This window comes from Mchenga conophoros, linkage group LG7, assembly GCF_057382185.1.
Source record: "Mchenga conophoros isolate Kocher_MC1m ecotype Shallow Benthic linkage group LG7, M_conophoros_male_GT1.1, whole genome shotgun sequence".
In the NCBI taxonomy this organism is placed as follows: Eukaryota; Metazoa; Chordata; class Actinopteri; order Cichliformes; family Cichlidae; genus Mchenga; species Mchenga conophoros.
The window spans coordinates 22755752-22773774 of record NC_140532.1 but is presented as its reverse complement, the minus strand read 5'-3'; the positions used below and the strand labels follow the sequence as shown (position 1 = coordinate 22773774).

Here is an 18023-nt window from a genome sequence, read left to right as displayed (position 1 = left end):
ATGTGAACACGCAATAATCGACATTATCCTGTTTCACATTTGGAGCACTGCCCAGTGACGCCACAGACACATAACTGCTCTTCTGATCATTCGCTGGATATTTATAGCAAGTTAAGGCTTCAATTTTTGTAACTCAAGCACACAACATCCTCTTCCTTCCAAAGTCCTGTGAAACAAAGATGCCATAAATCATCGCTGTCACGACAGGATTGGTACCCAATAAAGACTGTGATTTTGTTACGAGGGTCCACTTGTCATCTTACCGTTATGTTATTGGATTTGAAAAGCAATTGCATGTTAAAAGACAGAATAATTTGATTTTGAGTTTGCAAATCAGCTGATGAAATTAAGGATGTTTGATAGAATTATAAGCGAGCCTAAGTCACCTGGGTGTTTTCCCCCAATCTTTATACAGTTCCTTACTTCAGCGCTTTTATCTATGACAAAACAAAATCTGTGAAAGGATTCCACAGAGCCACAATATTGCTCCCTAAATTGCTCTAGTTGATCATTCTTTTTAGTTTAACCAAAGTGGTGCTTTCTTTGATTTTTACTCATACTTCAGAGGGATGAAGGGGTAAGTACACTCAGTAATCAATCCATCCATCTTCTTAACCACTTTCTTCTCTCTTTATCTTTCTTTCCATCCGTAACCTGGCTTATTTATCTTGTGACCTCTTGCACTGGTCCCATACCCAGGTAGCAAACTGCAGTTCTAGTTTGTGATAAAAGATGATCTGACCTACCAGTGACACAAGGGGCACTAGACAGGGCCTTAATAGGTATTCTTAAACAGGAGGATTAGCCAGATGGTCAGATCACTCTTTTCTTCAACCTCTGCCATCTGTACATTTCATATGTCTCTGCTGAAACCACTGAGATCAGCCCCAGCGACTTCACCCGATTAATTTAGGCTAGTGTTACCTGCAGCACTATTTGACTCCAGATATAATCTTTATTGCTCACAGAGAGAAAGTCCATTAAAAGGCACACTGTAGGTCCCAGCAGTGAGAGGTTCCTGGAGTGATGCCTGTGGGAGCCTTTAAAAGACCCCTTTCTTCACCCAAGTGAAAGCGGCAATTGAGGGCACACAGGACAGAACACTACCAGGAGTGGAGGTCTGCATTTGCTGCGAAACAAAATCAAAAGCAGTCTGTCTGTAGCAACGGAGGAGTGAGAGGTGGCTGACAAGCAAATAGCTGGATACAGTTTTGTTAACATGGGCTAGCATTCACACACACACACACACACACACACACACACACGCAACTCAGGTAACACAACCACTGGTGCAAAACCTGGCATGTTCAAACACCAGCGAGAGCCGCTCTGTGCTGCTCTGCCAAAACAATAGTGTTTTCTCTGCAACAGCTTATCATCTGCCTTGTTACTGAAGCTGTTATCCAAGGTGCCAAGCAGTGGCACAAAATCACAAAGAAGCTGGCGTGATACAGTGCAAGAAAGTACTTGTCATGTCAGTGGATGAGGAAAACTTACAGAAATAAGAGGCTTCAGCTCCAACACCCTCTTCACACTTAAGGATGCACTTTAAAATTCATGAACATCACCTAGAATAGAGCAAAACAGACAAAAACAAGGAATATTTTGTCAGATAACATCTATGATGAGATGAAAACTGACATTTTATGTGACCCTCCAGGGCGACAGCCTTGCCATGCAAATCAGGAAATATTTTTCAGTGCTACATTTTTTGCATCACGCCAGCAATGGTTTGACAAACTATGAAAATTTGAATTGGGATCTGTTCTTGGAGCACAGTGAACACTCTCACCCCACCTGGGAGCTCTCTGTAGCGGATGTTCATGACAGAACAGAGCTCCTGTATCAAGTCCGCGGCAGACCCAACAGAGGATCAGTGTATTTCTTTCGCAGCACTTTCCCCTGCACAAACAGCGGCGCACACTGAGCCATGCAAAGCCCAACAAATGACAAACAACGTGATTCTTGTACGCGACTTTGAAGTTTAAAAAAAAGAAGAAGAAATTGGCTGAAATCTGTCTTAATGTGGTTAGCGATGTCTGATATTTTCTTTTAAAAGCTGATTCCAGCGAGAGCACGGAAAAGAAATCTCTCATCAGGTGGACAGCTCACCATTCCTAAAATAACCCACTCTCACTCCCGAAGCTAACCGGGGGTCAGCCTCATTATAGCATCACTCACACACACACACACAAGTGCAAACCACAAGCAGTCATTTGCTAAACCGGATAATAACAAATAATGACAACACTTTGAAGGTACCATGATCAGGATGGAGTGAGTCATCACTCTGAGGGAGCCCCAGGATGAGAGAGAGATAGTCATAATTAAGAGAGGAAGGTCATTAATTTATGAAAGAAAGAACTGACCAGGATAAGGAGGCTCTTAAAGAGAGAGTCTGTGCAGACAACGACAGACAAAGCAATTAAACACACCAAAGCAGCATTTTTCTGATGCCGCTCATCATCAAGTCACCCAAACACAGCATCTAAGTGCTACAAAGGGGGCCATACAAACACCCCTTTGATTCTACCATTTGAGCCTAATTGAGAACAATGAAGAAAAAAGCAAACACTGGGCTTATATGATCTTTTATTCATGTCTTTAATCAGCCAAATCATTCTCTCGTAGAAGCATTTTTCTCTCAGGGCACAATTAAATCGGAATCTTATTCTGAACGGAGAAAATCAAAGAAGTTCTGATAATAAAACTGATAACAAATAATGGGTAAAAACACATTTTGGTGAAACATCCCTGCAAACATTTCTGTAAGATGCAACTCTCTTTGTGTGTCTCTCTGTCTTTGCCTTGAGCAGCCACTGACTCAAAAAGCCACTTTCTCAATCAAGTGACTGCGAGTTGGATTCCCCTGAGCAGCGTTCACACTCCGCAGCTCTCGCTGACCCGTCTGAACACGTTCCAGATGTCTGCAGAACCAGTTATTCTGTTTCCTCTCTTTCTTTTTAACCCCCCCCCCCCCTCTCTCTCCCTCTTTTCCCCCGTCATTCCTCCGTCCACACACCCTGCCACTCATCTGCAGATGGCAGATCTGACACCTGGAGGATGCTGGGTAATCGGAGAGACAGCTGGCTGTCCAGTAGAGGAGCACTGCCGCAAAAAATGCACAGACTCAGCAAAAATCCTGTGTGTAAGGACCCACTGGCTTATGCTGGTGTGCGTGTTTTCTGCAGGATTTCTGCACATGTCCACATGTGCATATGCAATGTGTAAACAGTGCTTATACCCAACGGATCTGCTATAAATGTGTGTACTGTAGAGCCTGAAATATAAAAGAACAAAAAGAGAGCTAGTCATCTGAAGTAAATTAATGCAGGAATTATTTACCCAGTTCTTCGCTGGAAGCAGTGAGCACTCAAATGGACGTTTATAGACCAGGTGACACACACTGGCTGTTTTTATTTTTTCCTTTAATACATTGTGCTTGCACACTCATGCTCAGTTGCTGCTCTTCACCACTTTGTCAGATCCTCATCTCAGGGAGGACCTGACATAGGAGATCCAGGCTATAGAGCCATTCCAGGCTTCTCCTGACAACTGCAGGAAGTAACAGCTACCTTTTTGGCCCACTGTCCAACAGCTGTAAAATGGCACATGTCACCCTACAGTTGAGCCAGCTGCAGGGGGGAAAGTGTCTGATATTTGCAATAGATACTGAAAGCAGCAAAACAAAAGGTCTGAGACAAAAGACAAAAACCAAAGCTGTGACATCATTGCATTAGGGAACTTTTTTTTAAGAAAAAGAGGTGAGCAATACCGTGCACGAAGATACCCTGTGTTATGTTCACAGCGAGGCCAGCACCTGCACAATGAATGCACGCATTCACGCAATAAAATATGCGCAGTCCCAAATGTTGTCTTGTTGCAGCTGTCAATGCCACTTGTGCAATCGTGGACACACTGGAGAAAGAACAATGGAACTCTATTAGGCGGAAGCGCTCTCAATGAGCGTGGCGCTGCATGAGGCTCTGTGCTGCCACTTCCATGTCTGCACCGTAGGAAACAGTGCATGGTTCCAGCTAATCATATGGGCAATTAAACCAAAATGAGGTTCACTTGACCCATAAATGATGCACTTATAGCGCACACTGCCTCTCTGAGGGCCACTGGCCATGTCATCCAGGCCTTGTAATGTTTCAGAGATTTTTTTTTTTTTAGTATTTTCACTCTGGGCCCGTAAGAAGGGAAACCTGCTGTGTGCAACTATTAGCACTGAACTCTTAAATCTGTGCACTATGAAACTGTGACAGACATATAGACAGTGCTTCTGAGGTTGTATGATTCATTCATCACAGTTTACAAATATTAGTTTGACAAAAAAAACTTTTGCACAAATTATTTGTTCTATGAATTTCAATTTTTAAGAATACTGCTGCTTTCTTTACTCTGTCCTTGAAGCGTGACATCCTAAATGAAACAACGTAGCTTGTACAACAAGCCCTAAAGCAAAACAATGTGCTGCTATTCCTGCCTTTCGCTAAACTATACACACCTAGATATTCAAGCAATAAAGGGAATATGGATGGATGGATGGATGGATGGATGGATGGATGGATGGATGGATAGATAGATGGTTTTAGACTGCTAAAACATTTAGTTAAGTCGAGGAATGGATAATGTTTCCTTATTATGTCAGCAGGAGAAGAAAGGATTGAAGTCTTGCACGTGGGTGGCCAAACTGCTACAGAATTTTTTTTACATTTTTTTTTAAAGGTGCAACAAGGGAAGGGGATGTTTGCATGAGTGAAAAGCCTTTGTGTTCCCTTCACGGAATACCTGGGCGAACATTACAGAAGCTTAAGTGACAACACGCATTTCTCTCCCAAGTCGCTGTTAACATGAAATATTGCTAAAGTTAAAGGTGGGAGGGAGACAGAGGACGGTAGGGGCAAGCGCCAGCACATATGTCTAAACCTCACCCCTCTGCTCACCACCCTTAGGAGATTACATTATGGTGCTCACCATTGTCCCGCTTCTTCAAGACAAAGCCTGTTCCACTGTGCAAACAGCGCGCCTTGGAAAGATTGTAAAAACAAGAGGTGAATGTCAAAGGCAAAAGTGAATAGGATCTCTCCCTTCTTTTGTCGAGCTGGTGAGGTATGCACAAACACATCGCTGCGTGACAGAGAAGAAAGGAGGGCCTTGTGAAGGAAGGAGCTGGAAGAAGTTGGAGCGTCTTCGCATGAAAAGGCCAAAACCGTGAGAAGTTGCCTGCTTGACTCCTGGGCCTATTGAAAACTCCCATACGCAAGCATTTGGATGAAAGACCCCCAGAATACACAAGACATTACTCTGAAGACAAAACACAAAGAATGGAATGGTGACCTCTGGATGCCAAGAACACAGAGACTGCAAAATGCTTCTGTGTCCAAGAGAAGAGAAAAAAAACTAGCACACAATAACATAGTCATCAAGAAACATGTTAATTTACCCCAAAATGATATCAGATGCATGAAGACACGCCAGTCTTTGCAAAGCTTCCAGTGTCCCGGCCTAAAGTCAACCTTGTCACGACCCAAACAAGGCTTTAACTGTCAGGGGCAATTAATGAGGGCGACCTCAGCTCCCTCTAATTTACAAGGCCAGCGCCAGTCTGTAATTAATTGCTGCGTGCATAAATGTAAATGAGTCCACTGGGGAAGTAGAAGGAGGGGGGGGGGGGGAAAGGGCTGTCAGGCCAATATTCCAGTGGGGAGCAATCTGCTAGAGAGGGAAATGATTTAGAGGACAGCACACAAATCTGCTGCTCCGTAAAACACGAAGAAGCTGAATGTGAGGGGAGACTTGTTGAGATGGAGGAGGTGGTCGTCAGGATTGGTAGAAAAAACAACGGGAATAACTGCGGTGGCAATAAATATCAACCGCTTTATTCCAGTTGTCTTTTCTCCATACGTCCGCTTCAAAGATACGGTTTATCTCATCACCAGAACAAAAAGAAAAACACCATCTCACACTGCTCCTGAGTGCTACTTTGTGGTAAAATGTTTCTTTCTTTTTTCATGCACACATTTTATTTTATAGAATTCTAAACCATGATGTCAACATTTATTACTTTATTTCTCCACAGTTCTGTAAATTTTTTTGACCTTTCAGTTTACCTCTCTTAGACTTAAAATTTCCTTTTCAGCCTAAAAAAAATAATCACGGGTTAACACACGTGCACACGTTTGCATTTGGGTTGCACCATCCCAGGAACATCTTGTGGGCGTCACAACGAACTTTAGAGGTGGAACTTTAGCAACTTGATGCGACCTCTGACAAATCATTATCCCAACATGTAACCGTTATGTTCCATAAGATTTTGCTGAATATTTCATTCTCTCCGCGGCATGACTCACTCCATCGTCACCGTCCCTAAGTTAGATCTTATTCTCTGGCACAAAGGGTGGTGAAGCATGTCCACAAAGCACATGAAAAATCAAAGAGGAGGCAGGCAGAGGAAACATGTATGAAAATTACAATAGCCGCTGTCATGCATAAATCTCCTGCACAAAGGGCCGCCTCTTAACTTCTTTTGTTTGGGCCATAAACAAACAGGTACAGGAACCATTGTCTGGTCAAAGTTGCACAAATGTGAGGAAAAACAAACATTAGATGCACAATGTAGTGCAGAGACAGCTAAAGACACAGGCATGCGCACACACACACACAGAGACGTGGCGGGCGGCGCAGCAGCTACAGTAACATCTTTACAACATAAGCTCCTTTTCACTACAGCGCTCAACAAAGGCAAATGAGATTTTTCCTACAGCGGGCCTCCAGCAATAACAAGTGACATCACAGGCCCGTCTATGTATGTTTCCCATATTTAACGGGGAGAAACAGCGTTAGCTCCTCCAGAATGATACTAAACAGCTTGCTGAGGCAGCATGTTTCCCTCTTGCAGTGGCAGGCACCATCAACTTGAAGGACTGAGGCAAAAGGCCATTTCATTTTGTCACACAGAGCCAGTGCGACTGCCCTGAGCGCTTCTTTGCCGTGTTTAATCATTTCATTTAAGTTCCTCTCAAAATGTGCCGTTCATGTTAGATGCCATCAACAGGTGGGGCTCCTGAAGACCCTGATGGCTCACAGCAGAGTAAACACACACAGTGCTGCTAACACCAGTCACCATATCGTGTGTATTCTTGTGTGTGAAACCGTCCAGCGTAAATGTCAGCAGGTGATACTGCTGTCCACCCAGCCATCTAAAATGCGTTGGCCCGAGTGGAGGAAACCTGATGTCTGAGCTCGGTCAGCTCGATACCCGAGCCAGCGCCACTCCTCTGCATCTCGTCATCGCTGAACACCACACACCCCATTTCTGCTAATCCAACAGTATGTACAGAACATAGCATGCCATATACAAACAGGCATGAGCCAGCAGAGCTTGTCAAGAGCATGTCGTTAATAAATACACACATTAAAAAAGGGGGATGATCCTTATGTGTGTATGTTATGAAGACAGGGCTCTGCCTTTTCTATTCTGAGCCTCACAGCTGATATCTTGTTTTCTCTCTTTTTTTCTGTACTGCTGCCTATATCTCTCCACTTTGAGCCCAAGTGGTCACCACCATCCTATGATGACAACGGCTCGATTAAAGACTTCTTTATGGCTCAGAAACCATGGCAACGCCCTGTGTAGACAAGCTGGCTGATGACCAATTGGATTCGGTCCTGGGCTCAGCGGGTGGGACCATGTCATCCTGGCCCTCACTACTTTACCACAGGATCATTTCAGAGGCCTCGCACCCCGAACCCTGCTTCCACGCCCCATTACTCCAAACCACTACTAGTGGTAAAAGTGGAGGTTACCCAGCCTGCATTTAGAACAGCGTGACGCTTCTGCAGATGGGAGGAGCAGGAAAGGACCAAATCATAAAAGCAATGTAAACATGAACCCAGAATCCAGCCTCCCTGGGTTTGTTTGCAGCTGTTTCTTTCTTCTTCTTCTTCTTTTTTTTTGTTCTTTAACTTTAAAGAGGTTATTAATCTCTCTCAGGTTGTGCGGCCAGGAGAGGGAAAATAGAGTGACACTGGCTATGCGGCAAAAAACTACAGATTCCTGAAAAGGCACGTCCCGATTGGCTTCCAAGGAAACTGTGATATATGCTGTTAAGAGTGAAACTATAACTGACAGTAATTTTCAAAAAGGAATTCTGTTCTTAATCAGCGTGAACAGCACCGAGGGCAAATTACGAGCAGAGTGGAACAGATCAGACCCGGAGTCACCAAAAATGTAGATTCAGATTTCACATTTAATAACTCATGACCACGTATGCACGGAAATGACATCTCAGTGGAATCTACTGTGTTGTGCCGTAAATTATCTTATTTTAACAAAATAAGAAACAAAAAACTAATGTGCAACATAAACTATAACTATGGTCAGAATACAAGAGCAAAATGACCTCAAATATAAGTGAACATTTAAAGGGGCACTGTGCGATCTTTACATCAGTTGTCGTGAAAGTCAAAAAGGGTTTAATAAGGATACACTTCTGTGGGAAACATAGTTTCCCTTATTTTTCAAACTTGACCCAAATCATCAACTTAAGCTCAACACATCTGAGTTTCTGTTGCTTCAGTTTGGACAGTTTTTACACTTTCTCCATTATGGAAATAACCCAGTTATTTTAAAAAGAACTTATGCAAGTTTTTCTTGCTTGTTTGTTTTTCTTGTCCATTCCTTTATCCAATCAGATCATGATACGTGTTTACAAAACAGGCTACAAACCATAGATGATAAAAAGATGGATAAAGCTTTGGGTCATATGGATAAAACTTTAATTCTGGTCATTCTAAGTGTCAGAAACGAGGATTATCCAGTTCACTGAACGTTAGCCAATGAGCATGGATTTCAACTGTCCCACCCCCCTGCTTGTCACAACTGGTTTCAAAACACCAAAAGACAAAAAAAATATTCATCTCAAACTTTTGTGTCACAGTGGCTACATCCATATTTTACACTGTCTATCCTACAGACCTTTTTTCTATCCATGTCTCTATTTCTTCAAAATAGACCTAATTACTATGTAAATTTGTTTCCAGTTTATTTGTTTTATTATTATAGTTTGTAATTAGTTTTTTACACTAAAGTAAATTCAACTTCAAAGTATTGAACTAAAGTAAATTCTTTGCTTGAGCCAAATAGAGCAGTGAAGTTGTGACAGCACTCCCTGTATGTTTTGATAAACGCGTTGTATCCCCAAGGATGCATATGTGCGTCTGAGTATGAATGTGTGTGGGGCACTGTCCTATAGCCAAAGTACACATGCACAGTAGCGTGTGGTTCTATTTTGTCAGTATGAGCATCATTTGCCACTTTCAGCTGTTCATCAAAATGCTCTCAGAAAGGTTCATGGACAGCACAAGAGGACTTTCCTCTTGCCACAAACACTTCAACACATTTCTTTTTTTCCCCCATCCTTGGACAGACAGACTTGCAAAGCAAGTTCAATATGAAACTTGCCGTGTTGTACTAAAGTGGCCCTGGAAGCAATCTGTATTAAAAATCAGCAGATTTTTAAAAAAGAAAGAAAGAAAGAAAGAAAGAAAGAAAGAAAGAAAGAAAGAAAGAAAGAAAGAAAGAAAGAAAGAAAGAAAGAAAGAAAGAAAGAAAGAAAGAAAGAAAGAAAGAAAGAAAGAAAGAAAGCAAATAAATACAGAGCACCTGGGAACGATTTGTGCAACATCAACAGCAGAGTTTCATCAAAGGGTAGTGCAAATAAATTCTTTTGTTTGTTTTAACCTGTTGGGTGTGCCAGAGGGGTGGGGCCTATGTTGCATGACAATCCACAAACAGCAAGCTTTACTGTTAATTACACAAAAGTGTAAGTGTAAACAGATATTCAAACACTTTCATTGGCTTGATAAAACTTTCCAGCAATTGTTATTAGATATAATTAGTAATTAGATATGGAACCCCACCCTTCTGATTTTGAAGCAGCATAAACTACACAGGAGATGTTTACCAATGACACTCGCCTTTATTCAGTCCTACAACAGTACAATCCACCCAAGACTCATTGCTTTTTTTAAGATGTGAGCCAGTACTAATCATTAACGTTGAAATCTTTCTTGATCAGCTTTACTATTAAATTATAAAAATGAACCACAGATAAATTAACATCTGAGGGTTTGTATCTCCCACACAGGGCATTTAATCCTTGCAAACACAAAAAATAACAGGACAAACATAAGAGTATCAGTTGTGCACTGCACAACTTCAATCTGCAGAACTTTTATATCACCATCACAACAAGTATAACAAACACCAACACAATTACCATGGCCCTAGTGTAGACAATAGCAAAGACTCCCACCAATCATACGACTCATGTCATGACAAAGTAGAGTGCCACAGGGTTTTTTTTGTATGACAGTGTTTTTGGTTTACAGAAAGAAGAAAGTAAGTTCTTTTTCTTTACATTTTTAACACAAAAGTTCCAATCTCTGGGTCATGGCTGATCATCTTTACTGCCAGCCACTTCATATACCTTTAGTTTGGAGTGTTCAATGTAACCCAAAAGGAAAGGAAAGGAGAGAAAGAGGAAGACTGAAAGGCTGAAAGAGAAAGTGGGAATGCAAAAGCAAAGCCGATGGACCAGGAAGGACTTAAAAACCTCCTGGAATTGAAAAACGTGCTTCTCTGTGTGATTTCCTTCTTCTGTAAATTCATCAGGAGTGTAATTGCCAAAGCATCTGCTGCCTCTGCTGCTACAGTCCAAGGCCACGACTGCTGACTGACAGATAAGGAGCCACTAGAGCACTTGTGTCAGTCACCTGGTAGCCCTCTAGCCTTATTAGAAATTCAAAAAGCCAGCGATCAGATAGGCCTGACCAAAAATAAAGGCTAACCACAATCATCTAACTTATCCCGATGTACTCTTTGTTTTTGACATTTACTTCTGGCGTGTGCTGAAGTTTAGGGGGTTGGTGAACTTCAGGAAAAAAAACAGCCATGTCTTTTTCACAATGAGTCAGCCTGTTTTAAGAAACAATAAAGTTACAGTGATGGGTTTTACATAAGCAACACTGAAAAACTACTGAGACGAATCTCTTCTGCTGCAACATTACAGTATATAAAAGAAATCAAATGCTATATCTTCCTGTTTTTTTAATTGGTTTTTTTTGTTTTTTTCTGCTTCTTTGGGTTTTTTGCATTTACTGATTTGTAATGTAATTGTGTTGATTTTTTTTTCACAAAATAAATAACATAATTCTGAGAAACAAATTTAAGTTCATGTGATTTTCTTCCCTTTTTTGTCCTAATGAAAACATCATCAAGTCACTTTTCACTACCTAACATCGTAGTCATCACGTAAATGTAAAAATGTTAGCTGGTTGTTTCAGATGCCACAATTTAATTTGTAAATTGCAACATGACTACAATGCAAAGTAAATAAAATCCCACTTTTTCTTTCACACATATGTCTCCACAGGGGAATCAGAATGACAGCTGCTTCATTTAAGGATGCATAAACATACCTTAACTGGGCACAAAGTGTCTCAGCATTAACGTAAAATACCATCCTGCACTGCTTCTTATGTGTATAAACCATAGGCTGGATTTGCTTGGTGATTTATGTTGCCTCAATAATTTAGTTCTTACATTTCCAAAAATGACTTTTTGCAGCGTGGAGAAAAGGCAGCTCTCTGTTTCGTGTCAGCGGTGATGGTAAGTTTTTCCACACGAGAAAAAGCAAGAGAGCAGCAAGAACGATGCTGCCATGTCCACTGCCAAGTCATTCAAATCTCAAAATGAACCAAAAAAATTACAAATGTTTTTTGTTTTACGAATTCATATCATATGATTAAAAAGAGCTTTTGTTTAAAAAAAAAAGCAGTAAGAGGTTTAAGGTGGATTGAAGCCACCTTTTAGAAGTTTTCCTCTTCAGGCAGAAGGCCTAGTCTGTGTCCGTGTTAACAGTACAACAACCATTTGTCAAAGCGCTCGTGTAAACCACATATTTAGAAATCTTACTCTATCCATTTGCATGTATATAAGAGCTAATGTTAATGTTGCAGACATCAAAGGTTGGCCACACGATGCATAAAGAAAGAACAGGCAGAAAACAGCTGATGAAGATGGAGAAAGTTTGAGCTCCTCTGTGCATCAAGAAACCCCAAAATAAGAGACGCAGTGAATCTGAGAAGATGCCATAATGCAGAGCAAAGACTACATACTGTATGCAAAAATGTGACATGGACGAGAGAGTGTGTGTCTTGTGTGCTTGCATGGAGGAGATTGTCATTAAGAAGTGCATGTGTCAGGTAAGCTCTTATTTTGAGCTTTTAAAATTGGAAGGCTGGGAGCAGGTGCTGGAGATTCACCGGCAGAAAGAAAAGGTTACCTCGAGACCACCAAAAGAGAGGAGAGAGAAGAATGAAAATGGCACCCCGTTATTCTCTGCTCAGGGGAAAAATTAAGAAGCTGTTTCCAGGGTTATATCATGGTGGAAACATGGGGACGAATCCATAGAGCAGGATGTCCATCCAGTCAGGCCCACATTCACACACTCGCAATGAAGGCACATACATGCGTGCGGGCAGAAAGTCTTGTTATAAATATAGAAATTCATGACAAGGACGCACCATACAACACACTGAAAATCCTTTTATAGGATACACACCTAACTGTGCTACAAGAACACACACACTGCCGTGGTGCACGCTCATGTGCAAAAACACAATGTAATCAGTGAAAATGCGCGTGAGAACAATTAGTCACACATTTGTCTGATTTCTTTCTGGACAAGCGCAAAAAACACAAAAGATGTGAAAGTGCACTAAACAAGCATACACATACATGCACTGTGCGCACAAACACACCTAAGCTTCCACTTTGGTTGGGAAACTTATGGGCATCTGCCAGCATGTTTCAAGTGCTCATTCTCTGGGGCCCCAACCTTTCTTTTTCAGCAGCAACACTGCAATTTGGGTGTGCCGTTGGGCCAGAGATAAGTATAGGCTGACTAATATGCACTTAGGACTCAGGGAGAAATACTTACGGCTAAATGTTTAATTTGTGTTTGTACAACACATGTCCAATTTGGGGGCTGGTGTCTTTTTCAAAGAGCCTGAAAACAAATAATTAGGACTCTCCAGATTGGCCACAGGCTTAAAATTGTGAAGAGATGGGTCTCCAATGAAGGTGACTGACATCCTCCAAAAAAACAACATATGGAAACGTTCGGATCTGCTACAGTGCGGTCAGATGTTAGATAGATGTTAAGCTCAATATGCAACTAAAACAACAGTAATGCCAAAGAGAGTTAACTTATATATTATATATATACTTATATAACTTATAGTAAATTCTAAAAATCAAAATTGGGTCTCTTCTGCAGCAAGTGTCTGATTGGTGCCGAAATTCTGACTCTATTCTGTCCCCCTTTTTTCTAACAGCTGTAAGATCTCTTAATCTTTTGCCCCTCCGACTGTGCCCTCTGTCTGCCACTAAAGAGTCTCTCTGAATCACACCACAGGAAAAAGGCCTCCCAGCATCCTTAAAAAAAAGAAGAAGAAGACGTATATGTGGCACATCAAATTAATGCTGGATTTCTAAGTAAGCCCATTTTTCAACGCTTCACAGTGAGACAAATAAAAAGAAGTGAAACCTGAAATTTTCAAACATTTCAGGATTCAGTTGGAAATAAATGTCATGTGATGATTCTTGAATCACAGCTAAAACAAGGAGCATGCCGATGAAGTGAACAGAGGAAGATGTAATTAGAAAATGTGACTGTCCACATCAAATGATGGTGTGATGTAATTAAAATAGAACTAAATTTTTAAAAAAAATAGCTGTGAAAAAACAAGGACGGAATTAAAACATTTGTTTTGTATTTTAAATCTGTAAAAATATTATACAGACTAAATCAAATTGTTTTTTAATATATATTTTATAAGGCGGGTGACGATTATTTCCCACGTGCTCGAGATCCGATGGACATTTCACATTGTTCAGCCGCTGTGTTCACGCTTGTCCGCCTGTTGTCAAGGCTGATTCCCACAGAGGAAGAGGGGGAGGAGAAAAAAAAGCCGCAGGTCTTCCGTCAGACAGCGGAGAAAGCGCAGCCATGCAGTCCTGAACAATGTGCTGAATTGGCAGCCTATATATAAGTCTGCCATTTGGACCCTCTAATGCCACTTTACCTTATGAGGGAACTTCAACTCGCACCACCTGCTCAAAACAAAATACCACAGGAGATCGACTCCAGCGGACCCCCCCTTCCTCGGATTGTTTTTCAGACAGACACTCTCACTTACAAGAGAGTTAAGGAGGAGGGCTGGTGGCGGTGTGTGTGTGTGTGTGTGTGTGTGTGCGTGTGCGTGCGTGCGTGGGTTGGGGGGGGGGGGGGGGGTTATAAATAGTTCTGCCAGAGTCCAAACAATTAAACAACCTGTTGGAAATTGTCATTATTGCGCGTGGGCAGGTCCAAACTGGCAACCTGAGGATCTGTCAAGCTGGGGCGATTCTAAGCGTGAATAGAGGAGTGATTTGATGAGCAAACAAAAACAAAAAGAAGGAAGGAAGAAGGAGTGAAACAATTAACAATTACAGCAGACAGTGGGAAATTCCGCGTTATTACTACAACTCCCGTAACAACAAGCGATGAAAATATGGTTTCAGCTATTTAGGAATGAGTAAAACCGTTAGCAGGACACTCGGCTTCCTTCTCCAGTGGTTTTTAAACTCGTTCTGTCACGCGTGTGATCTCTCTCTCTCTCTCTCTCTCTCTCTCTCTCTCGCTCTCTCTGAAAGCTCCTTATCTGCCGGCCAGCAGAGGCTTATCTCGGAGGTGTAGCGTGTCTCTAAATACGGGGAACACCCTGAAGTGACTTTATCAGTCGGTGCCCGCCGTTGTCGTGTGCCTTGTCCTCCTGTACTCTCTGTCACATCCCCACCGTGAACTCGAGGCCAAAAGCTTTCACACGGTACACAAGGTCCCACGCTGATCTGCCCGAGAAGCGGGTCTCTCTCCCCGCTCTGAATAAGAAACTTGCCCCCTCTCCGTGTGGCTCAAGTTCATGCACCCACGCAATTAACTTCACACATAACCGGCGCCGTCACTCTGTCCGAGTGTCAGGTGAAACTGAAACTCGTGTTTTCCCAGAAAGTTCAGATGCACTGTACAAAAAGAAAAAACGCAAAAAGCCACGTAAAGAAAAAGATGAAGGGGGTGGAAGGAGACTTACGGACTAACTTCTTATCTCGTGGGCCGTCCCGGGACGCTGTCCTGTCCGGTTGTATTGTCTCGGTGGATCTGTGTGTTGGTGCTGCGGGTCTATTTTCATTTATGGCTCACGGGTTTTTCTAGGATCAGTCTGCGTGACCCCGGAACAGCTCAGGCCCTGAGGACGGGGTTTCTCGCCTCGGTGGTCTGTTTTTCTATCGGTTGTATTCAAGAGCGAGTGGGGATACGCAGGGGCACCACCACAGTCTCGGCCACGGACGGAACAGTACACTGTGGATGTGCGGCGAGCCCGTGAACGCGCACGAGGACCACAGAGGTCCGGCAGTAGTACCCGACGCGTTCGCGTTGACAGACGAGAGGGCCACCGCTGTGGCCGGAGAGGAAAATGCTGAAACTGCAGCAGCCCGCATCCTCCAGCCGACCTGAGCGATGGGCTGACTTTAAGAGCGGCTTTATTTCTGTGAAGTGTTCTGGAAATGCTGCTTTCAAGTTCACGTTTTGGGCTCTTGAGAATTATCACTCAAGATAATGAGCTCAAAAACTTCTTATGCAAAGTTTTTGAACTCTCGACCTCTTTCTAAATGTCTTTTAATGAGCTCTAAGCCTATAGAACAATTTTCTGGTGCTACAGAACCGCTAATCCATTTCTGTTAATGGTGCGTGACAGGGATGTAGTGGTGGGTGAAGTTTAGCCTGCTTTTCTTGCACGATTTCATCCTTTATGTCTGGAAATAACCTTGAATCTGGATTACACAAACTAAAGGAAGAAGGTGGAAATGCGCTGAAAAATATTGGAAAATGTGTGTTTTGGCATTTTTTTAAAGAATTTTTTTCTTTATTGTTAATTTTATATAATATCTAAATATGTATGTTCCGTTTAGGCTCTCCTCACAAGCACGCGGTTTTACAGTGGCTGTTATAAATATAATTACAGGTGAAAACGATTTGCAGTATTATCATAATACAAACAGTGTGAAAACAACTGTAACAGACGGCGAGCTCCTGACAAAGCTTACTATCACTTAATTACAAACCTATTGCAATCTAATTCTGTGACTGGATCCAAATCTGAGTCATTTATGACAAATAAAAATGACTACGGAACTTTTTCCCTATAAGCTCTACAGCACCAAACTTTTCTAAAAGCCCGGAGTTACTTTTTCAGGTGATGCGGTCCAATCACAGCCCTGCTGTGGGGTTTAAGCACAGTCCTGCAGCCCGAGTCTGCGGCTGTCATCGCGGTTTGTTGTGGAGAAGAGATAAGCGGAGTGCGCACGGACTTTTCAAAACGAGCAGCCCCGGTGGTGGCGCAGGCTGACCGTCCCGGCGCCTCCACGCAGATGCAGCAGGACGGGTCTTACCTGGATTCAGTCGTTCGTCATGCGCTGTGTGCTTCTTGCAAACTTGACGACTCTTTGGGGGGAGCGACGCTGACAGAGTTTTCGGCGGCGAGAACAGGAGTCAGTGCAAACAGCTTCCAAATCCCGTGCGTAAAGTCACCATCGCTGGAGCCTGTCGCGGACTTTGGTAACTCCGTGTTTGCGCTCCGCCGAGGATCAGAAAGTACACCGGGACACTTCGGCGTCGTCGTCAGAAGTTGCGCTGAGTCACACCGGAGGTCACCCGGAGGATTCTTTTTAATCAAAAGTATTTCAGGTTATTTCCCGGCCGGCGCTGTGTGGCGGCTTAAGTGAGAGTGCGGGGCACTGTCGGGTGAAGAGGCAGAGGCTGGATAACCCCTCCTCTCTCTCCCTCTGGCTCTCTCTCTCCTTCCCTCTCTCTCCCTCGGCTATTTATCCGTCTCTGTCCGCCTGTGTCACTTTCTTTGTTTATGTTTGATGAAACGTAAACCATTCTATATTTTTCTTGTTCACTCCTGTACAGGTACCTTTTACCCCTGACTTTTCTTGTCACCCGTGTCCCAGCCTTTCCTTTCAGTGTGTGTGTGCAGCCTTTGAGCGCACGTGCGTGCATGCTCGCACCAGGCTGCCGGTCAACAACTCACGATCACCCGCGCGATTAAAAAAGGAATAAAATTGCGATTTGATTTCTTTGATTCCTCCGTGATTTTATTCCCCTTGCAAACTTTTTTTCTTTTTTTGTATCAGAAATCACCCAGAACTAAAACTCACGCAGTGATTAGGCTAAGCTGCTTGTTTTATATGGATTAAAAAATATATTGATCAAAAAATGGGATGGGGGACATTTTAGTAAATAAATACCAATGAAAGTTTTTTACTCTGTTTTGCAATAACACGAACATATATATGTATATATAATATTTTTTTAAATCAGTGTATACATTATTTTATATACTATATATAAAATCAATTTGAACATCAAATTGTGCATATTAATATTTCTCTCTTGTGTGTTTGTTTTTTGTTTAGTTGTTTTGTTTGTTTGTTTTTAAATAATAAAAGAGATCTGTAAATCAGGATCCGGCCTATTCTTTATTTTCCTAAAGAAAAAAAATATTTGATGTAAATTAATACATGAGGGGGATGAGATTGGTGGATGCAGCGTTTTAAGCCCATTTACATGAACGAGTTTCCCGTTTAATACTTCGTTGATTGTCCTTCGCAAAAATGAAGTGTGAGGTCCTGTCAGAGGTGTGAGCGCCTCTGGGCTGGGTCTTCATAATATTTACTCTCGCGCCACCTTTTGGCGGGTTTAGTGAAGGTCGATCATCCTAAACGTAATTTTAAACCAAACGTGCCCCCACAAAGGCGGCTTTGAAAACAGCTACATATAAATATGTGACGGTAGAAAAATATCTTTCAAGCTTTAGTTTAAAGAGATTCCAAGGGAAATGACTAATCA

At 42.3% G+C, this 18023-nt stretch overlaps 1 protein-coding gene across 4 annotated transcripts in view; it reads right to left on the bottom strand.

Annotated features, from left to right (window-relative positions):
• LOC146570116 (transcription factor SOX-6-like) overlaps positions 1–16901 on the bottom strand; it is a 102993-nt gene extending 86092 nt beyond the window's left edge. The window contains exons 1-2 of one of the 4 annotated variants that reach the window (XM_085282954.1): positions 16562–16901; positions 1498–1568 (exon numbers count right to left, since the gene is read on the bottom strand). The gene's annotated coding sequence lies outside the window, so the exon portion shown is untranslated. Of the gene's footprint in view, positions 1–1497; positions 1569–15201; positions 15665–16561 lie in introns of those variants that run through there. The other 3 variants (XM_085282956.1, XM_085282955.1, XM_085282957.1) reach the window with 3 other exon arrangements.
• Positions 16902–18023: the final 1122 nt, after the last annotated feature.